Below are 27,192 nucleotides of genomic sequence, written 5' to 3'. Positions count from 1 at the left end.
AGCCGTGGATAGAAAGAGGCTAACCTTGTTTTTAAATTTTTCTGTGCCAGGCATGAGGGTACTGTGGGTTTTACCATGCAAACCTTTACTTGTACAAATAGTTCTACTGACATGGGGCATATCTAGTCTCTTCTGTAGGTGTGGAGTCACCGTAGAAGAGGGAGCTGGTGCAGTTCCACTGTGCAGAGGGGCATTCCCTGAGCCTGACCATGCAGGAGGAGAGGCCCTGATGTAGGAGGGAAAATGCAAGAAGATCCATCATTATATGCATCTTGTCTTCCCCTACCCCCACATGGGGCAGTGTAAGAATCTACTGAGGCTAGTTCTACCACTCTTAAGGTCTGGAAGGAAGATTCCTGCCCCTGTGCATGTTCTGATTGTCCCACCAAGTTACTTGTGCCAGAAACTAGGCTCAGGGTTTGTGCTAATGCGTTCTACTTATACAAAAGTTTGTAGGATCAAACCATAATTTGAGAAGGTGGAACAAGTGTGGTTCAGGTTCTTGTGTGTATTGACTACAACAGGCAAGATGTTTGTGTCCTGTCTTGTTAATACTTGTTACTGGAGGGTGGACTGGAAGATAGTTTTTGTACATGTCTTACATGTAAAAGGTGGTGAAAAGATTAATATGTCAAGTTTGGTCTGGTGTAGAGGAGGTATTTGGCTCGTGTCAATTATGAAGGTACAGATTGTGCCTGTAGAAAGTAGGCCTAATTTTGGATGGAGGATATTAGGAGTACTTTTACATTTCTTTCTTTTCCCCAATCTTTTTATTTTTGTCATGTTATAAGGACACCACCAATTTAAAAGTCTCTTCTGTGTGATTCTTTTTACCTATCATTGTTACTTGTAATAGATTATTATAACTATTTTATTCTTTGGTTTTCTCTTTGTACATTTGACAACACTTTGTATATTTGGTTTCACCTTTTGTCTGTGTGAATTTTTGACACGGCAACAATGGAGAGAAAAATATCTTAAAATACTAGAATATGTTAGTATTACAATAACAATTGGCAAGGAGACTTGGGACAGGAGCTGAATCAACTACTAATTTATTTGTTTTTAAAATTGACAACAGTTTGAGTTGAACTTGTATCCTTAACTCTAGAATTTTATGGCCTTCAAATTGTGTTTTAAAACTATATAAAGCTCTTTTAGGTCCCATATATTCCCCCTTAAATTGTCACACTTAAAGCTTTAACGACATTTTTAGTCTTGAAATTTCTATATGTTTTTAAACGTTTTTATTAAAAATGGCTCTGTGACACATGGTTCATTATAGGCTTCAAAAGCAAGGATGTATTGGTTTCTATATTTGTTAATATTAATGCAAACCAGTGCACGGTCCCTTGCAGAGTTTATAATCTCTACAGCAGTGGTAATCTCTGCCTAGAAGCTCCACACCCTGATGTCTTGACCTATTCCAGAGCCTCTGCATTCAGACTTTTTTTTTTTTTTCCCCTCTCATCTGCTATTGCAAACACCCACTCTTTAGTCAGAAGTAATATGTGGAGGCTGTGTTTCTCAAAAAACTGGATCATGTAACTTAAAAATTAACCACTCTCTCTCAAACTCTTACATAGATGCTCTCTTAAAAAAAATCAGATGGTGTGTCAGGAGTGTGTTTCTGTTTGTGAGTTTATTATAGGCATACATTTTATTTTAAATTATTATTTCTTAAAATAGCACCTTTTTTTCCCTGAATAATTTTACATTTCCACACTACTGTGCTTTAGGGATAAAAGGCCACATTACCAAGTTCATTCACTATAAAATTGGCATTGAATATGCCTTAAAAGAAGGAGAAGGTGAGTGAGGTAATATCTTTTATTGGACCAACTTCTTTTAGTGAGAAAGCGCTCTTAAGCTGTTCTCCTCATCACGTAATTAGGAATGTGCTCTGAAAATCTTAGCTGGTGTTGCATATTTTTTCATGGGGGACTATCAGATGCCTGAATGGTTAAAACAGAGTGAGGAAGAGGATAGGGTCTAACAGGTTGGAGACTAGTACTATGATGGGCTAATCGATGTTTGGACTCTATAGGGCTGTGAAAGAGAACTCTAACGCAAGAGCCAAAAGATGGGTTTTGTTCTTGTTTTGACTGCATCCAGAATACAAACTCTCAGGACTTGAAGGGAAGAAGGAACAGCAGAAAGTCACTGATTCCTCCCCACTTCCCGCTGGGGATACAAGTATTGTTAACCATGTGCAGCTTCAAAGTAGTGTAAATGCAAACAAAATAGTAGTTTATTTCTTTAGTTAATTATAAGAGCTTTAAACTCTTTTAACCAAAACTTCTAAGTAGTAATAATTATTTTCTGATAAACTGGCTGATAGTAACCATGGCAACAGCTGTCTTTGGCCTTGTGGACAGTATTATTGCTGTATTGATGAAGCCTTTAGTTGTTTTTGTAGCCTGTTGCCTATGTGGGGAAGTGCAGTAGAATGTCTTTCAGGTGACTTAAGCAGCATTGCCAGTCTGTTTGTTGCAATGTGCCATTGCCTGTCTCTCTCATGTTCTAGAATCTCTTGGCCCTTTCTCTGCTGCATGTTTGTGGAGGTGCTGATAATGCCTGGCTGCCTGGAAATGCAAGAACTGTGCTGAGCCTCTTAGTACAGACTGTACTTGCATTTTTCACTGGTTTTTGCGGGGTGTGTGTGTGTGTGTGTGTATCTTAATTCAGAGCTCAAAATAATAACTTATGGGCTTGGAACACAGTATGATTTCCTTCCATGATAAAGCCTTCTTAGAACAGGCTGGTAGGGGGAGCTGGCCTTCCCTCTATTGAACTGGAATACGGTGTATGTTTTCAGAGGCCTATACTTAAATACAGCCATTTAATTTTCAGCTAAGCTCAACTCCCTTTTTAGAGAAAGGGCAAGCTGCTGCTTCAGTGCATTTTGGTGATCGAGGAAAAGGGTAATATGTTTCCAAGTAATAAGTAGTAGGCAAGGGAAATACTCCCGTCACAAAAATACTTTTCCCAGTGAAAATCAAAAGTGTTATTTGAAAACCTTCTCTAATGTTATTGAATGTAACAGTCCTGATAAAAATACAAGTTGTTTAAAAAAATAATGTATGCAAGCCAGAACCTTTTCTATAGATTTTAATCTAGACAGTTACTGCTTTTTTTGAGTTACTGGTGAGTTTAGTGATGTTGTTGTTGTTGTTGTTGTTGAAGTCTGTGTTCATCTTAAATTTGATTAATATAATGAATAATGTTGACTTTCGTGTAATGTACTTTGGGATCTCGGTGTGGTATGTATATATGATACTGTAAAATGAGATGGTCAAAATATGGCCCCTGGAGATATGTATTATAGTCTACATCTGACCTCATCTTAAATAAGAATGCGGCTTATCATGGAGGCTACAGGTCCCAGTATGCAGAGCTTTATTTTTATTTAAAGCAGCCTGCTAGATAAAGATGAACCATTGCATGCTGGGATCTGTAGTTTTCATGAGCCAAACTTTCACATTCATGGTAATGGCTTGTGAACACTGCTATACTTTATGTAAACTAGATATGGTCCTCAGGCTCCCAGCAAGCTGCTTAAGTGGCCCTTAGTTGAGCAGTTTGGAAATCCTTGATGTTCATATTGTGCAGAGGAAATATTCTTTATTTACAAGTTCCTTGTAACCTCCAGTTGAGTAGTTTGTTTAGAGAACAGTAGTTGTTGGAATACTTCTTTCTGCATGCAGAATAATTATGTAATTAAGTGAACTAATATACTACTTGATTTGTGATTGTAAAGGATACTAATTGTGATTCTTGAGTTTTTTTACATGTTTCAGAGTAATTCTAATGTTATGGATGTTTAACATTTGGCACCAAAAGTCTTTACTCATCTGCTACCAATATTGTTTCCTTCTTCTAAATTAAAGCATTGTAGCTGTGTCGCTTGTACTGCTATAGTTAAAGATGAGTAGAACGAAAGGCTTTTTGCCTGCCAAGATATGACTTCAGTGTTCTGTGTTTATTGAGGTCCAGTGATACCATAACTAACCTCTGGAGCAGAGAAGTGCCTTCCTTTCACTGCATTAGGGGTTAGTGATGTCATTAGCTGTTACCAGGGAAACACAGAACCCTGAATTCAGGTTTTGGCAGGTAAGAGAAGGATTAAATTACATTCAGATATTTTGATTTCAAGTGTCTTTGAGCATTGCTTATCATTCCCTAACATAGGGAGAGTTCCCATTGAAGTCGGTGGGTGTCTTGCCTGAATAAGGACTGTAGAATCACTTTTAATTAATTTTTAACCCTTACAAATATATTGGGCCAATTTAATCCCTTGCATACCTTGATAGGCTTCAGTGGAGTTAAACCAGAGATAAATTTGTTCCTTGTCCAAGGTCTTGCACACCAAATTTGATATAGAAATTTCTAAGTGTCCTAAATTTTTGCTTTAAGTAAACAGTTTTAACTCTCTCTAAACAAGTATTTAGGGAGAACACCTTTTTGTTACATAATTAACTTTTTCTTAGTGGTTTATTTTAAAAATCAAAGTAGTTGTGAAGTTATACAAGAGCAAAAAATCTGAAATCAGTGGTTGAAGAAATAAATTTAAATATTTAATGCACCAATCCTGCAAAACCTTATATATGTACTTGACTTAAACATGTGAGTAGTCCTATTGAAATCAGTAAGAAAACTCACATACTTAAACTTCGGCATGTGTAAGTTTTTTCTGGATGGGGGCCTTAGATGTTTAATCTTGGAAAGTGGCTTCTGGGCATATGCAGTAACTAGTTTTCATACAGGTCCTTATGGTAAAATAATTTTCTCTGACTCACGGAGCACATCTAGTTGTCTGTATGCTCTCCTTATACCTGTGCGGAAAGTTGGAGCTTTCCTATGAAGATCTGAGAGGGAATTTTATCCGCAGTACACATTATTTGAATATATATTTGCATAACAGTTATCAAAATAGTAACTCTCTCTTCTACCCATCATATGCATTTCAAAATATTTTAAATATTTAGATGGTAATTAGCTCCTTTTGAGGCATGAAGTTTATTTTTTCAGAGCTGGTGTATTGTGTATATTAAGCATTTTATTTCTGGTGATTGTCTTTAAAACTCATCTGCAAAAAAGGAAATTCATATACAAATTTGTTTAAATAATGCCTTGTTCGTATGCATAACTAGTTAGTCATAGCTTTCTCTAAATATGTTCTATATCCACACACAACATAGTTAATACTCTGTTAGTAGCTATGTCAGCTAACCATGTGTCACCCTTGCCAGAAGCCTGCTCTGTAAGATAGTGCAATGACCTGGTTACAGAAAGATGACCGTTATTGTGGTGTAAGGGTGAAACCCCTAATTGTTCCTGTGTATCTGGGTATGCTGGACCTCTTTCCTAGCTCTTTGTGTGGTAGGACATCTCAGATGGCATTGCCGAACATATTGCTGGTGCTGCTCTATGTGTGTCTCTTCCAAGGACTCTAACCCTGCTGAGGTAGTATGTGATAGATGTCCTGTTTACCCAGAATTCACTGATAAAAATACTGTTAGAGAGTGTGGTAAGTGTGGATGTACAGGCGTACGTGACACAGAGTTGTGTTGTGAAAAAAGTTGCTCTGTAAGCATATCTTGTATTGTAACAGGGTTGGATACATGTGTCATGACTTGGAGTGAAATCCTGGCCCCAATGAAGTCAATGGAAGCTTTGCCATTGACTTCAGTGGGGCCAGAGTTTCACCCTGTTATAAAAATATAATTGGACCTAGTGCATAAGGGTAAGAGTCAAACTTCACTAGGCAATGTGGTCTAATGGATGGAGCACTGGAATGGGACTCAGGAGGCCTGTGTTCTATTCCTGTCTCTACTGTTGGCCTTTGGGTGGCCTTAGTTAAGTCACTTAATCTCACTGTGTCTCAGTTCCCCCTCTGTAAAACTAGGATAATGATACTGACCTCGTTTGGAAAGCACTTTGAGATCTACTTACAAAAAGCACTATATAAGTGCTAGATTATATTATTAAAGGGTTTTTTGCTTTAATTGGCCAAAGTAAAAAAGTAGCCAGAAATTAGTCCTTGTTGTGCCCAAGCTATAGCATTGATAAGTCTGTATTCAAAGTTGTTGTACCAGCAAGACAGGGTAAATGGTCAGTTTTTAACAGCATTGTAAACGTATCTTTTTGTAACTTAAAAAAGGAACCTGGAGGGCTCAGGGGACTGGTAGTGAGAGATATGATGAAGCCTTTCACTGACTTGAATCCAGTTTAAGTCCATAATAAACAAAATTTCTTACAATTTCACGTCTATTTGGTCTCTGTGAATTGAGATGGTGATACCAATCCTGTTCCTGTTTTGTCTTACAAATTAACCATCATATTTGGTATTAATTGGTCTTCTTGTTGGCATTCTCTTTAGAGAGACCAAAAATTAAAGGATCTGGCAAACAGAACTCCACCTTTATCCCATGGAGAGGATGTCTGCAGATTAAGGCTGAAATGAGTTAGAATAATGAACTACTTCTGTCCATGCAGTACTTATCCTTTGGGTCACCAGAGCTTGAGTCCTGAAGTGAATTCTATGTAGGTGGAAATTTTTTATCCCACTGAGTTCTATTGACTTCAGTAGGACTTTACTCGAGGGCAGGGGGGCTCATTGCAGGACAACCTGGAGCTCATTGCAGGATCAGAGCTTAAAGTTTCAGTTTTAAGGGCTGCTGATTGCCATGTTTTACCAGATTTCAATTAGCTTCAAACTCAAATTAAACAAAACTCTTTTCCCTGCTTCAGATATTTCTCATTATTGTTTATATAACAATTTTGCCATAGCTTGAAACTTGAGAAGTTTTTGCCGTGTTGTTACAGAGGCTGTTCATGAATGCCTGATTGCTGGTATAGAATTTTTATAGAAAAAGACTATTGGAGTAGTTGCTTAAGATAAAAGCACCTTATGAGTACTGTAATTGTTATACTGAAATACAATTGTAGCCAATCAAATCATAGACATGTTGGACAGTTACTTTAAATGTTAAATTGAAGGTGGTTCCTTTTTAGGGGGTAATAACAGTATCTTCTTGGCCTCAGAGTTGATTAGCTCATGATAAGACTGTTACTGTGTTAATAAGAAGTTGTTATACTGACATTTTAAATTTAATATTGAAATTGTAAATGAAGAGAAAAGCTGTTAAACACAAACTAAATTTGCTGTCAAACTGCTGAAAGGAAAATGCTTTAAATTAAAAAAAAAAAAAAAAGACCCTTTTGGACCTTTCTTTTCAGTTTCTGAACTCCTGTAATTTCCCTTCTTCCTTCCCTTTTGTAATCCTTTACCCATTCTCCCCATCTCCTCGTTGGAGGTCATCAGGGTTTTTGTCCCCAAAATAAATGTTCTATTTTGTTTACAGTAAGCCAGATATATCCCTGGTGTAATTAGTGACTTCAGCATGCTACATAAGGGGTAACTTCGTCTCATTGTTTTTAAGAATTGAGGTTCATGTGATCCCTTGCATGAGCAAAGGGATGAAAATCTGTCAGATCTCTGCTTATGGCCACAAGACATTGTTGGATAGGTAGCACTTCATTGTCTGTCTTCACCCAAGCCTGGCAGAAGTTAGTCCTCAGGGATCCATCTCTGTGGCCATGGAAGGGATGGCCCAAGGGTCAGGAGAGGTTAGAGATGGAAGATGGATGTTCTCCATATGCTTTGCTGCCTTTCCCTCACCTTTCTAACAAGGTTAAGTGTGCCATTAAAAATGTACACTGACAGTACCATTATTAACTTTTGTGTTCACGTCCTCTGCACTGTTGCCCCTTCCTGTCTCTTTGGGTTTCTAGGAACAGTGGACAGTAAGAATCATGTCACTTTTTATGGGACTAAAGCTTATTATATTGTGGGGAGGGAGCTTGCCCTTGCTTTCTTTGTGAGACCCTTTCACAGCAGTTTCCAGTCCCCTATGTGACTTTTTTCCTGACGTGTAATGATAAATCTGAATTGTGAGGGGTTGATATTCTTCCAGTATAAACAATGTAAGAGAAAAGTCTTGAACTGTAGGGAGTGAAAGATGCAAAGAAAGAGGTGGAAGGAAGAAATTAAATATTTCAATATTTTGTGTGTGTGTGTGTGGGGGGGGGTTGTTTTTGTTTTGGTTTTTTGGTTCATAAACCTCATTTTAGAAGTGAAATTGGTCCAGTTAAAACTTTTTGGTAGTTTTCTTTTTTTCATGTAAAATGTGGAATTTTTCTGATTCCTGTGACTTCATTGGTAGCACAGAACTTGAAAATTTGAAAGTGTCAGTCAATCTGTATAAAGAGATTATAATAGCCATTCAGAACAGAGAGATCTGCATGATAATTTTAGTCATAAATGACCATACAATGACTGTTCAAATGAAGTATCTATAATAATCAGAGAGCAGGGAATTGCACAACTGGAAAGTGGCATTTTGGACACTTGTGCCATATGAATAATAAACAATAAAAATGTCCATATCTACCTCAGTTGTACAGCAGTCTTGCATGCTGGCTGTGAATTCCATTTATTTTCACTATACACAAACTAAAATTGTACACTAACACAATTTCTTATCTGATTGGAATAAGTGTTCCCATTACATGTTTTATAATGTTATAGTTTGCAAAGTTTCTCTGTTCATATTGGCTGCTAATGGCCATCAGAAAAAATTTGCATTAATAACTGTACAGTTACAGTAGAACTACCATTATGAACACCTTGGGAATGAAGGTTCGTAACTGAACAAAATGTTCTTCAAAAAGTTGTTCTTCAAAAAGTTTACAACTGAACATTGACTTAATACAGCTTTGAAACTTTACTGTGCAGAAGAAAAATGCTGTTTTTAACTGTCTTAATTTAAACAAAGCAAGCACAGAAACAGTTTCCTTACTTTGTCAATTTTTAAAAACTTTCCCTTTGTTTTTTTTAGTAGTTTTACATTTAACACAATATTACACAGTATTTGCTTTTTTATTTATATTTGGTCTCTGCTGCCTGATTGTGTACTTCTGGTTCCAAATAAGATGTGTGACTGACTGATCAGTTTTTAACTCTGGTGTTTGTAACTCTACTTAAATCCCTCCTTCCGGCTAGTTATTGCTCTCAGAACTCCCAGTCTGTATGTCCACAATAAATGTGGCCACCCCAGCTTTTGATGCCTTCCCCATCCAATCCTAGATACTGCATTAAAAGGATGAATTACTTATGGAGGGAGGAGAGAGCTAAACCTTCCTTAATGTCCTTCCAAGGAGGAATAGTAGTAGGGAGATCTGGGGTTGATGGGATGATAGAGTGTAGAGGGAAGGCCCAAGCTGAGGTGGGTAAGTATGCTTGTGGGCATATGGGGTCTGGTAATTTTGAGAGCAATAGTTAGAGCATAGGGGTGGGAAGGAGAGTACAGAGAGCACCGTAAAGTAGTATAACAAAACTTTAGGATGTTCTTTGTTGGCTTATATATATAATTTTCAAAAGACTTTACAAAGTTTGGGTCAGACTGACAGCTGATGTAAATAGGCTTAGCTCCATTCAGGTCAATTGAGTTAGTCTGATTTACACCACTTGAGAATGTGGCCCATTATTTTATTCTGTGAAGGAAGTAGGCAGCTAAGTATTATTAGCCCCATGTTATAGATTAGGGGGCTGAGATCAGAGTAAATCAGTTGCAGACCTGGAACTAGAACACAGGCCTCCTTGATTTTTTGCTTAATTCAGCAGAATTCTGCCTCCTGTCATTTCTGATAGCCTTGAATATGGTTACCTTCTGAACAGGAACATCCTCAAATTATTATGTAGTTACTGAGTATTACTGTACAAACAAACAGTCCCTGCCCCAGAGGAGTTTATAGTCTTATAAGACACAGACTTTACAGTTCAGACATACAGATATATTGGATGGTTGTTCATTCTTGAAGTCCTGCAGATTTTTTTTTCTTTAACTTATATTTGGTGAGTTATCACTGGAACGACATGGGAGTGAAATGTGCTTTCAGGCAGGGATTTGAATGAGGAAAGGGAAGTTGTTTGGTGCACAAAGAAATGAGTACTAAATGTAGGATTTGACACCGAAGAACCAAATAACATTCAGGTTACATAGATCATAGGGAAGCACCAGCCCCATTATAGTTAAGGCTAATAAGCTAGTTAGGACATGTAGAAATTAAGGTTGCATGCACAACCTTAACTGGTCTCTTGTATGAGTGTATTATGATGCAATCTTTCATTGCATGATCAGGTACTGTTCCTTACATAAGGATAATGGTAACGTAGCTACACTTGGACAACCAACACAGCCTTCCTTTAGTTCAGTTCAGAGAATGGTATAGTTACATATAAAGCTAATTTAATTTCACAATCAGATGGACTATGTCAGTGAGTCTTCCCTATTATTCTGTGTTTTATCTACTAGGTAGTTTGAAGCATAGTTTACTATGTACTTTTCACAGTATTCAGTTACAGGAGTACATATCTGTGTGTATACACAAGGGGACAGAGTTTTTTAATTTTATTTTTATTGTTTTAGGGGCAGAATTAAAGTGAATGGTTTTCGCTTTCTAATTTCTGAATAAAGCTTGACCTCATCACAACATATCTGAGAAGATGAGCACTGAATGAGGCAGTGTGTAGTAAGTGTCCTGCTGTGTTTATGATACACTTAGTAAAGTTAGCCTTATTCTCTGCCATATAAAAAAGCTACATTGAGAACTTTTGAATGCTTCACTTTACAAAGTCAAGAAATGGCAAAGCTATAATTCCATGTACAATCTTAACTCTTCTCCCTTGGGAGTATGAATTATGATCTTTAATTACATGATCATATGCTATTAGTTCTCATTTTGTTCATTGTGCTGGTTGGACGATGTGCAGTAATTGAATTGGGATAAATGTATTTTTAAATAACTTGTTAGAGCAAAAGTCAAGATGAAAGATGCACAGAGTCAACTAAAAATGAAAAATATATTTTTGCACATTATGTTGTAATTTGTATTACTATATCTCTGGATACTAGTCATGGACCAGGTCCCCAGTGCTCAGTGTCGTACAAACACAGAACAAAAAGATGGCCCCTGCCCCAAAGACATTAGATTGATAGGGAAACAGTATACACAATATATTGACTTCTATCACAGAATAATACAACACTTTCATTATGACCTTGATATTATCAGCAAATAGTTGGTGTGTACAGATTAAAATGTGCAATGTGTTACGTGATTATAGGGCTAGCATAAGATTGTAAATAAGGTTTTGTATTATACTGTGAGAGGAAATTAGTTTGTTGTATGTAGTGTTTGTTTATCAGTTGGAGGAAGAAGAAAGTTCCCTGGGATGTGAGTCTGTTAAGTGGAAATAGTTTGTGTGAGCATTAGAGTATGGTGAAGAGTTGTCCCATAATTTTATGCCTTTTTTAGGGTTCGTGCTAGGGAGTAGGGCTGGGTGCTGTTTAATTCCTTTTAAACTGAGTTTTAGTGTACAGAATATAATATATCAAAATGTGTTACATAGTGTTTAGTATGTCCATCTGAGAAAGGCAACTGCCATATTGTATATGTGCCCGTATTGGATGATGTAGACACATACATAGTATACCTATAATATAGGGTGTCAGTTTGTGGTTTTGCCACTTTCTGACAATTATTTGGCATTAGGGCTGTCGATTAATCGCAGTTAACTCACGGGATAAGCTCAAAAAAATAATCGCAATTAATTGCACTGTTAAACAATAGAATACCAACTGAAATTTATTGAATATTTGTGGATGTTTTTCTTCATTTTCAAATCTCTATTTCAGTTACAGTGCAGAATACAAAGTGTACAGTGCTTACTTTTTACATTATTTTTGATTACAAATACTTGCACTGTAAAAATGATAAAAGAAATAGTATTTTTCAATTCACCTCATACAAGTACTGTAGTGCAATGTCTTTATCATAAAAGTGCAACTTACAAATGTAGGGTTTTTTGTAACATAATTGCACTAAAAAAAAAACAATATAAAACTTTAGTGCCTACAAGTCCACTCAGTCCTACTTCTTGTTCAGTCAGCCTCTAAGAGAAACAAGTTTGTTTACATTTATGGAGATAATGCTGCCCACTTGTTGTTTACAGTGTCACCTGAAAGTGAGAACAGGCAGTTGCATGGCTTTTTGTAGCTGGCATTGCAATATATTTATATGCCCCCTGCGCTAAACATTCATATACCTCTTCATGTTTCAGCCATTGTTCCAGAGGATATGTTTCCATGCTGACGACACTCATTTAAAAAAAAAATGGGTTAATTAAATTAGTGACTGAACTCCTTGGGGGAGAATTCTATGTCTCCCGTTCCGTTTTACCTGTATTCTGCCATATATTTCATGTTATAGCAGTCTCAGATGATGACCCAGCACATGTTCATTTTAAGAACACTTTCACTGCAAATTTGACAAAATGCAAAGAAGATACCAATGTGAAATTTCTAAAGATAAGCTACAACACTTGACCCAAAATTTAAGAATCTGAAGCGTCTCCCAAAATCTGAGAGGGATCAGGTGTGGAGCATGCTTTTTAGAAGTCTTAAAAGAGCAACACTCTGATGCAGAATCTGCAGAACCCAAACTATTAAAAAAAAGAATCAGCCTTCTGCTGGTGGCATCTGACTCAGATGATGAAAATGAACATGTGTCAGTCTGCACTGTTTTTGGTCATTAGCGAGCAGAACCCATCATCAGCATGGACGCATGTCCTCAGGAAGGGTGCTTGAAGCATGAAAGGACACATGAATCTTTAGCGCATCGGGCATGTAAATATCTTGTGACACCGGCTACAATAATGCCATGCGAACGCCTGTTCTCGCTTTCAGGTGACGTTGTAAACAAGAAGGAGGTAGCATTATCTTCTGAAAACGTAAACGAACTTGTTTTGTCTGAGCGATTGGCTGAACAAGGACTTGTAGGCTCTAAAGTTTTATAGTTTTATTTTTGAATGCAGGTTTTTATTGTACATAATTCTACATTTGTAAGTTCAATTTTCATGATAAAGTGATTGCACTACATTACATGTAGTAGGTACATTGAAAAATACGATTTCTTTTATTTTATACAGTGCAAATATTTATAATAAAATAAATACAAAGTGAGCACTGTACACTTTGTATTCTGTGTTTATAATTGAAATCAATATATTTGAAAATGTAGAAAACATCCAAAATTATTTAAATGAATGGCATTCTCTTATTAACAGTGTGATTAATCGTGATACCTATTTTTTTAATCATTTGACAGCTCTACTTGGCATATAAATTTTTGAGAAAATTTTCTCTTATGGTGGGCATGATACAATTTTATAAAACAATGAGTGGTACAAAATCAGGTATACTTATGTTATCCTCCTTCGTGGTACAAGAACAGAGGCACACCCGCTGAAATTGAAAGGTAACAAATGTAAAGTTAGTAAAAGAAAATAATTTTATACAATCAGTAATTAATCTGTGAAACTCCCTGCCACAATATTATTGAGGCAAGGAACTTAATAAGATTCAGGCGAGGCTTAGATAACCTGAATAGCAAGAATATTCTCAGTTATACCGGATAAACATTTTAAGGGATGTAAACCCATATGCTTCATGACATAAGGCAACCAGTGCCTTGGGTTGGAAGACATTATAACTATGGGCATGTTTGTGAATAATTTTTTTGTGTGGGGGAACGTTTATGCTTTTTGAAGAATTTTATGTTGACCACTGTCAGACAGGGGATATTGGATCAATTGGACCAACTAGTTAAATCCTGTGTGGTAGTTTCCATTGTTCCTGGAGTTGTAATACAGTAGAATCTCCGAGTTGTGAACACCTAGGGAATGGAAGTTGTTCGTAACTGAATAAAAAGCTATGGTTGTTCTTTCAAAAGTTTACAACTGAACTTGATGTAATACAGGTTTGAAACTTTACTGTGCAGAAGAAAAATGCTGCTTTTAACCATCATAATTTCAATTAAACAAGCACAGAAACAGTTTCCTTTCCTGTCAAATCTTTTTTTGTTTTAAATGTTCCCTTTATTTAGTAGTTTACATTTAACACAGTTCTGTACTTTATTTGCCTTTTTTGGGTCTTTGCCGCTGCCTGATTGCGTACTTCCAGTTCCAAATGATGTGTATGGTTGATTGGTCAGTTTGTAACTCTGGTGTTCAATACTCTGAGATTCTACTGTAGTTCTGTTGAAATTGTTACACTTGCAGTTTCTTCACAGACTGGGAGAATACCAACTGCAATGCTTTAGTGATGCATTGTGTCATACAGATATGAATATATGTCGGGGTGGGCAAACTTACTGACCCTCCGAGCTGCATATGACATTCTTCAGAAGTTCAAGAGCTGGGGTGCACCTGCCAGGGCTTGGGGCTTCAGCCCTGCAGGGAGGGTGGGTCTTGGGGCTTCAGCCTTGGTGGGGGGGCCCTCAGGGCTTCGGTCCTGTGGGAGGCTCCTGCTCAGGCTCCAGGCTTCAGCCCCCCTCCTGCTGAAGCCCCAGCAGACGCATCCTGTGGAGTTGAAGTCCCGAGACACCGCTCCACCTCCGGGCAGAAGCCCCTAGCCCCACAACCCCATTGCAGGGCAGGAGCCCTGAGCCTCCCCCCCACCAGTCTGGTAGGGGGAGAACGGGGGGAGGATGGGGGGGGGGCTCTGTGAGCTGCACTTTAACTGTAAAAGAGCTGAGTGTGGCTCATGAGCTGTGGTTTGGCCATTCGTGGTATATGTTCTTAATGTATTGTAAACGGCTGACGCATGAGTTGTGTTGCAGTTATGGTATTGTATGTGTTGCATACATCTACACAGCTTAACGTTAGCACTTTTCCTGAATGTCCTTTTCAAGAGCTGGGAACTTACACAAATAGTATAAATTCAGTCTGTATTACAGTAATCACTGTAGTAGTACTGTGTTTCTTCTTCTCGTGACATCTGTATATTTCCACTTATAGGATTGATGGTTCCTGGGGTTGAGCTGTGGAATATTCTTGATAAGTGTCCATTGGGTGTCTTCTCTCCTCCTCCCTTTGTGGAGGATTCAGAGAGTGTAAAAGGGGCCCCAACTGCCCTTCAGTTCCTTCTTAACAGCCAGAGGTGGAGGAAGCTCATATTGCATGCAGTATTCTTGATGCTTACTTTGTTGATCTTTCCTTTTCTTCTGCCCTTTCAGGGCTGTTTAGTTTTAGTTTAATTTAAAAGAACAAAGAAAAAATGGGATCTGTTGGGTACAAGCATTTCTGGACCTGCATGGAGCAGGAGGGCTGCCTCATATCCTCCTATTGATGAGGGAAGTTCCTCAGGTCCAGTGGACTAAGTCTGGCAATGTGTAAGTCCAGCATCATCTATGAAGATCTGCTAGTCCAAGTGTCTCTGTGCTGTGCTTAAGCATTGACTAGGTCCCTGGTCTTAACCAGTTGACTGAGACCAGTGATGAAGTTCTGGTATAGTTCACATGTTACTGCGGTCCCAGGATCCCTCCAGGATGACTTTATTTGGTGTCCAGGTCCTCATGGTGTCGACTGGTGAGCCAGAAATGGTTTGTCCACTAGAAGTGGCACTAAGATCCCCAGGTTGTCAGAATCCAGTGCCTAGGGTATAATACCATGGACTCTCTAACCACTTCATCAAGTGGTTCTTGCCCATGTAATGTCCACGCATCATTCTGGGTCATCTGCATCTGTCACAATAGACTCTGGTGGATCAGTGCACGGTATAAGTGTCACTCAGATCCCTGGTTCTACCAGTGAATTTGGAAAACCACTAGCTGAGGTGATTCTTTACCCAACTCACATGACAGTAGGATCTTTGGATCCATCTTGTTCAATGTAGTTCAGAGCCAAATATCCAGCATTGTTATCTTGGATAAACAATTTTTCAGTGTGGTTTGGTGCCCATTAACAGAAATACTCAGGTCCTTGGGTTTATCCAGGTCAACTAGGTCCAGCGCCAACGCCAGGGACTGTCCCTGGAGTGCTGCTTACTAAAGGTGTGTGAATGTCAAGGTGCTGAAAGACCCGCACCCTTGATTTTTTCTCCATCAACTCTATGCTTAGTCCAGTGCTGAGGATCCAGTGCTATAGGTTCAGGAGAATTTCACGCATGGAGGTTCTACATCTAGCATAAGTGTCTTATAGATCCCCAGACCTTTCTAGATTGACTGAGTCCGGTGCCGAGAACCTGGCATCATTGACTATTGGTTTTTATAGATGGCACCATAGTCCCCTGATTCTCTGGGGTTCTACTGAGTCAGCATTCTTAAATCTGGGTCTCCTATCCTGGAGTCTTTTCAGCATCAGACATTTAGTTTCACATATACACTACTCAGCAGTTGTGTCTACTAATGGTTTACTTCTAGGCCATACAGAGATAGTTGAATGGACCTCTAGGCATTCCTTTTGTTGGAGTCCCTCCAGATGAAATCAGTAGAACTGTTCATGTTTTCAGTCTGGGGTCCTGAGCAGGACCTGGAATGGCCTATGTTGGCTCTGAAACCCTTCAACTAGGTTTCCTAACTAGGTTTTCTGAGCTCTGAGACAACTTGGCACTGAAACCTTGGAAACTGTCCCAAGACCCAGATTGAAGTGGCTTCAGTATCTACTGGGTCTCACTCGTTGCACTATATATTGGCTCTAAAAATGACAGACTTCTCTTCTGGTGCTGATGCTCTGACTTTTTAACTATCAAATGCCATTATTGCCTGGAGGCACCTAGATTCCAAACACCAGTGTTAGTATTTTCTTTCTGAAGATGAGCTGTAAAGAGCTTTCCCAGATTCTGGTCCTTTATCATTCACTGACATAGATTCAGCGAACCAGCATGCTTCTCCTTTTTATGTGCAATTGACTGCGCAGTAATGTCCCCTTAGCTTTCAGGGAACAACACCTTTTAAAATAAAAATTCGTTTTGGCAGCCACTCCTTGGACCACTCTGCCTTGCCACTGAAGGTCTCGGTTCAGATCTGATTGAGCCTTCTGATGCCACATCTCCAATGCTTCAGTTCGGGAATCAGTTCTGCTGCAGTACCAGGAAGACCTTGGATTTGTACCCTCCATTTGGGTGTAGCAGACTATCTGTTTCAGGTGCAAGTGCCTTGGAAGTGTTTTTTTTTTTTTTTTTTATTGAGCCTGATTATTCAGGTAACAACAGTGCCCAATGGGAAAGCACTTAATTTGTAATTTTGAAATTCTTAACCAAGACTGACATCGACAACACCAAGAAATTAGTGCCCTGTAGTGCTATTCATCGGCCCCCACAGCACAAGAAATGGTTCCTATAAGGTGACATACATGTTATATTGCCTTTTAAAGTGACAAACTCCAGCCTACTATTAGTCCAACTATCCACAAACATCCACGAGATTCTTCCTTTTAAGCAGCAAACTTTAACCCCCCCCCAACCCACTAAAAAAAAAACCACCCTGCTATCCTGCCTCGTCTGTCTTGAACCTCAGGGCATTCATGGCTATATCTAAACTGGTCCACAAATAGATTCCGTAACAGTGCAACTGGGTGATAGCCTGAATAAAGGTATGTTTTTTGGAAGTCTAATGGATCCTATTGAAAAGGAGGAACTTTTGACCAAACAAACCTCTTTTAATGTTGCAGTCTATTATACTTTGAACATTAAGAACTGTTTTGAGATCCTACTAGGCGTTGTGGATTGTAATTTCAGCTTCACATGCTCAGAACAAAAGTCTTTACTCACCTTAAAATAACCTAGTTTATGGAAAGGTTGCATCCCAGAGGGATGTTTGAGGTTAATTGCTTTGCCTTGATGGCTGCTTCAAAGGAAACAGTATTTCTTCTTAGCGATACACTTGGCTGTGCTGTGGACACCACAAGGTGGGTGTATGCATTCAGCTTCTCAGGGGATGTTCATTCCAGTGCACGTTTCTCTTTTGCTTTGGGGTGGGAGTCTTGTGTCATAACACCCTTGGGACTTTTGGTCTGCTGTTTGTCAGTGTCCTTTAATACCAGGGTTCTCAAATTTATTTGATCGAGTCCCATCCCCTCCCCCCCTTTTTGTGTCTGTTGTCATTTATGCCCCCCTCCCCAAGTACATGTACCACCACCCAGCTCTGAAGGCAAAGCAGAGGGCAGCAACTGCTGGCCTGGTGCCCACCTCTGAAGGCAGCGTCTCGCCAGCAGCAGCGCAGAAGGGAGGCAATGTGAAAGTTATACTTGTCAAGCTCACTTTTCAGAGCGGACTTTGCGCCTCATTGCCACCCTTGGGCTGACAGCTGGAGCCTTGCCACCTCCAGCTGAGGGATTGGGGGGAGGGGAGAGGAGAGCCTGAGTCTGAGCTGCCTCATGGTAAGGGATGGGCGGGGCGGGGAGGAGAGCCTGAGTCTGGACCGTGGAGCTCCAGTTGTCAGCACTGGGGTGGCGAGGCTCCAGCTGTCCCGTTTATCCCTGCTTCCTGGATGTGCACGGCCCTTCTTCAGGAGCCCCAGCCGCTGGGGGCTGACAGCCCAGAACTCTTTTTTTTTTTTTATTTAAAGTACAGCTTGTGCCTCCCTTGATATATTCCTGTGCCTCCCTTGGGAGGCCCACCCCCGTAGTTTTAGAACCATTGCTTTATACAAGGGGTTCTCAACCTTTTTCTTTCTGAGTCACCCTTCCCTCCCCCCCAACATACTATAAAAATTCCAAGGCCTGCCTTTGCCACAACTGTTTTTCTGCATATCCAGTAGATTAAAAATAAGGGCTGGCATTAGTACTAAGCATGGCAATTGCCTGGGGCCCCACACAGCAGCGGACCTCGTGAAGCTAAGTTGCTCGCTTCAGCCCTGGGTGGTGGGGCTCAGGCTTAGGCTTTCTGCCCTGGGCACCAGTGAATCTACCGCCAGCCCTGCTCTCTGGTTTATTTTGGGAGACACCCTGAAACCTGCTTGTGGCCCCCCAGGGCCCCTTGGACCTCTTGTTGAGATCTGCTGCTTTATACCTACACCTAGGAAGATGGCATTCCTCAAGCCATTGCTACAGACCACAGACATAGTGTGATACAGGCCAAGTGACCAGTCCTCTATAAACTGTAGTTCATATGGCAAATGTGATTTGGTCAATGATCTCATCCCCACCTCCAGTTTCCTTTTCCATTCTGTACAGACCATTATCCAGTCTCTGTTTCCCCAAGTCTTTTTTACACCCTGGTTATGTCTTGGAAGATGTTAATTTACTTGAAGATATCAGAAGGTATTCAACTAATCTGAAGTTAGCAGCCATTGCATGCTGCCTTATTGTATTTTTCATAGATTTGTATAGATGTGTGCTTGAAGCTCTGTGTTTGAAGCAACATTTCGTCCCCCCATTGAGGTCATCTGGAGAGCGAATTTGTGATCACTTCTAATGCTCTCTGGATGACAGGTAAAGAGCTGTTGCTTGTCTGGTGGTTTTGCGTACTGTTTACATAGAATGCCTCAGCCCGCCTTCTGAGGGGGTTGTACTGCTCACTCCTCTCCCACAGATGGGAACATGCAGAGGAGAGAGGTTATTTACCATTAACTGTTTTTCAGTGAGGCCTCTGCATATTCATATTCCCTGCTCACCTTCTCCACTTTGGAGACTCCAGTCAAGACTCTCAGATTTAGGGAAGCAACTAAAGGGTGGGTGGGGAGGGGTGAGCAGCCAGGTCAAGGCCAGGAGACACCAATCCTATAATATGCAGAGATGACACTCCTGAAGAACAAGTTTACTGATAAGTGCTACCTCAACCATAAGGAGAGATTGCTTTCATTATAAATGCCTTGTTTTTTGGGTGCTTATAATTTTTAGGGAAAAAAATTACTTCTGGGCTGCAGTTCCTGAAAGGATGAATCACTCAGGATATAACAGGTTTATCTGGTGCAGGTGGGTGTACTTTACACCTCCTGGCACTGACTTAGCTTGGCTCTTTGTGGACTGCTACCCTCAAGATGACAGGACCTGTTAGGGCATCATGTCATTTAAGCACTCTTAGACTGCACAGTACGCAGGGTATTTGAAACTTTTATCATCTTTCATCTTGTGACATTTCCTTGCTCCCTAAAAAAAGCAAGTAGAGTGTACAGTCCAGAAAATTCAAAGTTATCATTTTCATAGTAATCATAAGCTGGTCATTTTATGCATATATATTTTGGTGTAAAATTTCACACCATGTAGTATAGATTTTTACATGTCAGTGGTTCAGGTTATTTAGAATTTCCTGACTTCTGTTCATTTAATAATCTGTTAATATATATTTTAACACAAAATTATAGTTCAAACTAGTTGTTTGATCAGTATATGTATTTAAGTTTGTGTGAATGCATATTTTTAATGTTTGGCAAGTTGTGAATATATGTTTCCTGTACATTTAATATTCATCTTTTGTGGAATTTTGAACAGTTTCTAGTAAGCTGTGTAACTGCAGTAGGAACCAGTTAACTGTCAGAAGTTTTCAATTTATAAAAGTTGCTCTCATACAAAGGGTTTGTATTAGAACTTTCATTCTGACTTTGCAAGGGTAGGACTGAGATGTCAGACACTATTGAGTGGCAGTCTGAAGTTACTTTTTATTTTATCTTTCGTGTCTGATAAGCCAAAGTTGGTTGTTTTTTTGTTTTAAATCCTCTTGGAGCTTTCTGTCCTGACCTGGACAGACTATTTCAGGGGTTAATGAAATACTTTTATTCACATTTGCAAAGTTCTTTAAGATGTTTGAATAGGATTCATCTATGCAGAACCCCTGTAAATTTAAGGAAGCACCATTATCTCCATTTTATAGTTGGAGAAAATGAGGCACTTAAGTGATTTTTCGCCCAAGTTTATACAGTGAGTTAATCACAAACTGGTGATATCCAGGACTCTTGACTCCTAGATCCTTTTGTCTATGTTCCCTCCCTTTTAGGAATGGATAAGTTTCAACACCCTGCTTGTCCACAAGACTGAAACTTGTAGGTGGGTGAAGGATTGGCATAATATGCATATATGCTAGTGCTACCCACCATAAAACCAACACCCGCCGTTCTGTTTGAGTAGCCCAGCTGAGATTTGAATTGTTTAATCCCTTTCTGATTTTTTTTCTCAAATCTCATGTGATACTGAAAATTGCACATCTTAATGATAGGTTAATTTTGGGGGCCACTAACCATGATATTGCCCCTTTTTAAAATGGTGATAAGGATGGCTATCCTCAGAAGTCCAGTTTTAGTGCCATTAAGTTTTACTGATAAGTCAGTTTTAGAGCTATATATAACTAAGGCAATCACATCTGTAGATTTCAGACTTGATTCACTCTTGCTAGTGCATACATCTCTTGAGCCAGGAAGGGGTGCTGTGGGGTAGGGGAGTGGTCTCTTCCTCCTTCTCCTTCATTTCTCTCTTAGCTAGGGCAAGCAGATCTTGGAAGGCTAGGGATTGGGATAGGCCTTGGAATTCTGATCTCTAGAAAACACCTGTTTTCAGAAAATTAAGAGGGAAGAAGCTGCTCAAGTTGTTAGCAAGTTTATATTCAAGAAAAGGACCATATTTAATGAGGAAGGTGTGGTAGGAGTTCAAAGGAGAAAACCAGCTCTCCATAGTAGTAGATGGCAGGACTTCACAATGTATATACAAGATTTTATATAATTGACTGTTCCATTTTTTCCCATGCTTCAAATGTCATTTGTCTTAGATTGTGAGCTCTTTGTGGCTTCTGTCTTTTAACCTGCTTTCTACAGTATCCAGCATGATGAGGCTTCTATTCTGATTGGAGCCTGTAGATGCTATCACAGTTCAAATGTTTAATATTAGCAGTAAAAGTGGGTGATGGTGGCTGGGGAGATCAAGTTGTGTGCTGATTCAGTGCATTCTCTGGGAAATCATTAAGGCCACCCTTCCTTAGCAGAATCACTAAGGGAAGGTCGTTACCATTGTATACATACAAAAAACAAGTGATTGTATTTGATATCTTCTGTGTAGCAGTTCTGAGGAGGTAATAAAACTCATTCTCGCTTACACTGTTTTGGGGGGTGGTGGTGGCTCGGTTTCATTCCCCTACTTAGCTCAGAGTTTGTCTAGATTTTATTCATTGGATTTTTATTCACATTTAAAAAATACAAACCTGGAAGGAAGGAAGGAAAAGTGTGTGTGTGAAGACAGCTGCTTCTTTGATCTCCAGAATGTATCTAATCTCCTTTGGCCTGGAGACTTGAACATAAGAATGGTCATACTGGGTCAGACTGATGATCCATCGAGTCCAGTATCGTGTCTTCCGACAGTGGCCAATTCCAGATGCTTCAAAGGGAATGAACAGAGCAATCATCAAGTGATTGATTCTCTGTCATCTGGTACCATCATCTGGCAGTCAGAGGCTTAGGCACACCCAGAGCATGGGCTTGCATCCTTGACCATCTTGGCTAATATCCATTGATGGACCTATCCTCCATGAAATTCTAAGGCTTCTCCTAGTCCTTAGCCTTCCATTCTGTATGCTGACACAAAGTCCCTGGGCAATCTCTTGAGACTCACTGCTATAGCTTGCACTGTACCCAGCATTCCATTCAGAGCAGAGCTATTAGAAAATGTGTATTGGCACTCAACCTCATTGCTTCATTCCTGGGTGAACACAGGAATAAGACCTGTGACTGTGTGGACAAAATGCCTACTGGACTACAATGGGTCTTTTGTTTGTCCTGAAGACAAGAGCTGAAGTTAGCAGATGTTGCAGTCAGACCAACAATATTAAGCCATGTGGGATAGCCTTCTAGCTGGAGAGAATAAAAAGGGAGGAGGCATGCTTCAGAACTGGGCTACTATGAAAGAGAGATCCTAGGTCTGAGGAAGAGAGGAACCCTGGGAGCAGCTCATTTTAGGGCTTTGTCTTATTGATAGTTTAATAAAATCAAACCTCAGGAAGGGGGATGATTTTTGACCCTGCGCCATACTTTTAGAATGTATCTTAAAGCAAGTGGGGGATAATCACTTGCTCACAGGGTACAACAGGAAGGAGCTGTAACAGCGGTGCCCCCTTAACCTCTCAGGGCTGCTATGAAAGCAATAACACAGTCTGGCAGAGTAAATCTGATTGTATTTAACAAGCAAAAGAGGCAGCCATTGGTGGTATACTAGCTGGAGGAAAGCTGTTATAAGAGAGAAGGAAAACCGATCAAAGGAAAAAATAGGGCCAAAATGTTGTGCAATAAATTGAGTTTTTCTTTTTAAATGAAGAGACTGAAGGGCTTAAAAAAAAAAAGCAGACAAAAAGCTGATGTCCTGGTAGCCCTGAATTTAAAGGAAAATCATTAGCAGGGATGGCGTACAGATTATCTGGAACAGGGTCAAATGCAGAGAGAGCCTACTTGACTCACTGAGGCCTAGTGGCAGTTATGTTGGAGGCCTTAGGAATGCAGATAGCTCAGCAAGTATGTTCTCTGTGACGTACATGGAGCGTGTGCAGCATGCATGCTAAATGCAAGTGGTTGAATTTGTCTTCACTGCAGCAGTTCTGAGAATATAATAAAACCCACTCTTACCCATGCTTTTTAAATTATTTTTGGGAGAGGGGAAGTTAAATTTAATCACCCTATTTTTGCTCAAAGTTTGAAACTATTGTTTTACCTCATTTTATTCTTTTGACTTTTATGTACATTTAAAAAAATAAAAATCCAGACTGTTCTTATAAAAAACGTTGATGCGTCTAGGCATTCTATAATAATTAATCAGTCCATAAAACTAAAAATCCATGAACACCTTTGTTGTGGTGTTTTATTTCCTGTGTATAATCTATATGCACAGCATATTTTAATTGTTGTTCGAAAAAGGTGATCTTGTTTTGAGTGGGCCTTTGTGCTCAGGGGAGATTAGGAATGCCAAATTGACAACATAGTATAAAGAAATAATGGCCAGTGAAATAAAATAAATGTTCAACTAAAAAGCAAGCCAGATACAAATGTGGAATGAAAATATTCCTTAGTAAATGTTAGGAGATGGTATTCAGAACAGATGTTGCATTAATTAGAGTATAGAAAATGTGGCAACTCTGATGGCAATGGAGGAGCAACAGTGGTTCTGATCTCCTTTTATTGGACCCAAGAGCCAACAGAACCCAAGAGCCAACAGTATCAATGAAAGCTTATTTTCTTTTAAATATGTGTAGGTTTTTATAAAAATAAAAAGCTAAGTGCATGAAACCAAACTGCCTCTATCCCCCTTTTTTTTTTCTTTAGGGTTCACTTCTAGGAGGTGACAACGGAGTTCATTCTTCATACACATTCAGATCTTGGCCTATTTTGAAATTTTAATAGCAAGGAGACATATTGCTTATTGTTTGCGTTTTCTTTGTCATGTGAACAATTCTTCTAGTAGGAAATCATTTCACGAAGGCTACTGAATTGTAGGGGACAATGACCTATGTAGATCAGTTAGATACATCTGGATCAAATAAGAACCAGCATTTTAAAGGTGAAGGGCTGTATATCCTATTTCCCATGCTTTTAGCTATCTAATAACCTGTTTTCCTTTTTGAAAATTATCCTAACAAAGGTAAATTAAACTCTTGTATTATTTTTAACTTGGAAATACTTGTAACAGTAACCAAAACAAACATGAGATTCAGCTGCTTACTTGAATCCTCAGATCATATCCTCAAATGCTGTCTGTTCATTATACAGTTTAATTTTCAATGCACCTTCTAAAATAAAGATATAAAATGCAAGGGTTAAGATCCTCAGCAGGTTTAAATCATTGTAGCTGTAGTGATTCAGTGGAGCTACGCCAGTTGATGCCAGTCAAAGAACTGGCCCAAGTTTCTGTTACAGTGTGTTAACTTTAAAGGTGACCTGCAAAATGGTTTGTGCTATTTTTGCTGCTTTGACGTATAAAGAAGGTGTGAGATGGCTTTTCTGCTTCTTTCTTTCTTTCTTTCTTTCTTTCTTTCTTTCTCTTTCTTTCTTTCTTTCTTTCTCTTTCTTTCTTTCTTTCTTTCTCTTTCTTTCTTTCTTTCTTTCTTTTTCTTTCTTTTTCTTTCTTTTTCTTTCTTTCTTTCTTTCTTTCTTTCTTTCTTTCTTTCTTTCTTTCTTTCTTTCTTTTTCTTTCTTTTTCTTTCTTTTTCTTTCTTTCTTTCTTTCTTTTTCTTTCTTTTTCTTTCTTTCTTTCTTTTTCTTTCTCTTTCTTTCTTTTTCTTTCTTTCTTTCTTTCTTTCTTTCTTTCTTTCTTTCGAAATACATGTCTTCTCTAGTTGCTTACAGTGTCTTCCAGGAAAAAGAGAGAGGATTGGTGTTCTTATAATATCACAGATACTAAGCAAAAATAACATGGTTAAATAGGAGGGGAAGTGAAACTTAGGGTTTTTTTTTTTTTTTTGGTATGTTTTTAAACTCAAATGCCTGATAGACAGTTGGAAGAAAAGCTTTTTTCAATGATTCAACAGCCTGTCCACTTCATTTGAAGTCTGAAAGAGTCCCCGGTGCACGTGTCTGGGTTATCAAAAAACAACTAAACAACCCCTCCTCCCCCTGCCGCCTAACCAACTAAACAGGGTAAGATAGAGAAGACATTCCTGATTATTCCAAGACTTAAAGCAAAACAAAACCCACAAGCAAGGAACTATTCAGTCCTTCTTTATACATCAATAAAGGGGCCTGCAGCAGGAGTAGTCCAAGCTGTTCTGCTAGCCAGGGTGGAAAATATTTTTGGTTTCCTTGCCAAAAAAATCGCTGAATGGCACAGCAGTCTGGTGGCCTCTGGAAATTGGTACCCAGAGCGACTGCCCTGGTCGCCTGACTGTACAACCAGCCCTAGTAGGGGGCCCAAACCCATTTCTCCCTCACTCTTCCCCTGCTTTGTAGGACAACTTTAAAGGGAGACAGCCTGGTTTAATGAAAACAAAGAAATCAGTTCAGGTAGAACTTGAATTTATTGAGGCCCAATAGAGAATGTAATTTTAGTATATTTAGGTGTTTAATATACTTCTCTTTGCATGGCTAACTCATTCAGATAATGTTTCATGAATACAATGAGAAGATATAAACAAAAAGTACGGTTTTTCGTGTTGAAAGCACTTTAAAAACATTAAATAATCAGCTCCATAAGATCCCTTGCCTTATAGTCACCAGTGATCTGAACTGTGAACTTGTTTGTGTTTGTTAAATAAAATATACACCCTTAGGGGTGTAATTTTTTTGGCCTATTTTCATAGGAAAATGTCTATAGAAATTGTGCAGCTAATCCCCATCTATGGATCACTGAAAATCTATTCCTTATTGCATTTGGATCTGATCCTGCAGAGCATGGAACTGCCATTGACTTCACTGGGAGTCTCGTATGGAGAGATTTGGCCAGTCACATGACTTTTTGCCCTTTATGCATAAAAAGTTTGTTTTAACAGGTCTGTTTTACTATTTAGTGCAAAGATAGTTTTTTTATTATGTATTAATCTAAGAATGCCTTCTGTAACACTGTCCATTTCATTTGAAGCAGAAAATACATTTCAAACACAGATTTATTCCTTTACGCAGTATTCCATTAAATGGTTTTCAGTGTGCTTTATTTCTATGGAAATGGTGTACAGTTAATATTATTTATAAGGTAGAAGTAAAATAAGGTGCCTAATGGGATCACCTACCACTATGATAAAGAGACTTAGGGAAAATCTAGGCTCTTGGGATTTTGTATTAGGTCAACAGAAATCTTCTGTAATGAAAAATGGTTTTGGTTGTAAAAGAACAACATTTACAATAAACAAAGGTAACTATATCGGACATCATTTTAAAGTTCATTTTCTTGTTTTGAATTTAATTTTCATGATGCTTCCCAGAGTGGAGTGATTTTTAAATCATTGATTTTAATCATGATTTAAATCAGTAAGCCAGAAACCCTGATTAAAATCAGTTATTTCAATCTTGTTTTGCATTTGTACTTTTTAGTTATTTTCCTAAGGAAAAGTTGAGTCTTATTGGCTGATAACCATTAAAACGTATCTATTTGCAACTAAATTCAGACCTTACATTAAATTTGATTCTTTTTGCTAACTAGGACAGTAATCTGTACACATATATTTAAGGAGTTAGATATCTTAACATACACTTATTCAGATTAATACATTTTTTTTTACCATTTTTATTTCAGAAAATGGTGAAAGACACATTTGTTATTTACTTGTGATTTGTGTCAGGCTGCATTTGGATGGAAATTAGAATTCAATTAGAAATATGCAAAAACAGCATTTTATTTATTAACTAAATTACCTTAAATAGGCTGGATATATAAGAAAAAAAGTTTATCAA

At 38.7% G+C, this 27,192-nt stretch overlaps 1 protein-coding gene across 10 annotated transcripts in view; it reads left to right on the top strand.

Moving 5' to 3' along the window:
* Positions 1-27,192, top strand: part of PHF21A (PHD finger protein 21A) — a 260,529-nt gene that overhangs the window by 5,128 nt on the left and 228,209 nt on the right. Inside the window, exon 1 of one of the 10 annotated variants that reach the window (XM_073348142.2) lies at positions 8,821-10,596. The exons of the other annotated variants lie outside the window; for them this stretch is intronic. The gene's annotated coding sequence lies outside the window, so the exon portion shown is untranslated. Of the gene's footprint in view, positions 1-8,820; positions 10,597-27,192 lie in introns of those variants that run through there. 10 annotated transcript variants of the gene reach the window in all.

This window comes from Lepidochelys kempii, chromosome 6 (assembly GCF_965140285.1).
Source record: "Lepidochelys kempii isolate rLepKem1 chromosome 6, rLepKem1.hap1, whole genome shotgun sequence".
In the NCBI taxonomy this organism is placed as follows: domain Eukaryota; kingdom Metazoa; phylum Chordata; order Testudines; family Cheloniidae; genus Lepidochelys; species Lepidochelys kempii.
This window is presented reverse-complemented; position numbering and strand designations above follow the sequence as displayed.